The sequence below is a fragment of the Babylonia areolata genome, chromosome 5, assembly GCF_041734735.1.
Source record: "Babylonia areolata isolate BAREFJ2019XMU chromosome 5, ASM4173473v1, whole genome shotgun sequence".
In the NCBI taxonomy this organism is placed as follows: Eukaryota; Metazoa; Mollusca; class Gastropoda; order Neogastropoda; family Buccinidae; genus Babylonia; species Babylonia areolata.
The window spans coordinates 49,567,041-49,567,920 of record NC_134880.1 but is presented as its reverse complement, the minus strand read 5'-3'; positions in this window follow the sequence as shown (position 1 = coordinate 49,567,920).

The window sequence follows — 880 nt, the reverse complement described above, 5'->3', positions numbered from 1 at the left end:
TTTCATTCGTTTTCGTTTCACTACCTTTTGTGTGTGTATGCGTGTGTGTGCATGCAGGTATGTACTATTGTGCATATATGTGCATGCATAGATATGTTTAGTGATGCAGTAACATGCTTATTAAGGCTTCTTTGAAAATAGGCATGTATGAGAGAGTTTAGTAGGAACATTCAACTCATAATACAGTAAGACCGATTTGCAGATATATGTATTTACAGGAGCTTTCCACAATCTTGGAGGCCCACTGCAGGGTTGCATGAATGATTTTAGCATCGCTGAGTTTGTTCTGAGACTAGGCTAATTCAATAAGACTTTGAGGGAAATTATTAGTTCAAAGCAAATTTTTCACTTCAGAGTTTGCTCTGCAATCTGGTTCAGGACGGTGATTTCCCTAACAGAGACCAGCGTCATGAATCACATGGTGTGATGATCAGTGACCATTCACATTCCCACGAAAGGTGTGTGCATGAGTCATTGTGCATATATATATGTGTGTGTGTGAGCACTGTGGTCAGTATTTGGCCTGGGCACAGTTGGGAGACCATTCATACACAACAGTCCGCAGACAGTTTTTTTTTTTCCATCTTGACTGGTCAAGGCTGAAAGCTACTGCCTGATGTCCAGAACCTCTGACAAAGGTCTGGGGTTGACTGGGCTCTGTGGAATGGATGTCACATGTGATATACAGGCCAGCCAGGACAGAGGATGTTTTCATTCATTTTTTGTTTTCTTTTTTATGCAGCCCCACAATTTGTTGCTTTTTTGTTGTTGTTTGTTTTGTTTTCCATATTCAGTTCGAATGTTAGTTCTTGGATACATAATAAATAGTTTGTCAGCGTGTAGTATATGCAAGGGGCGGAACTCGCAAGGCGGGGGATCC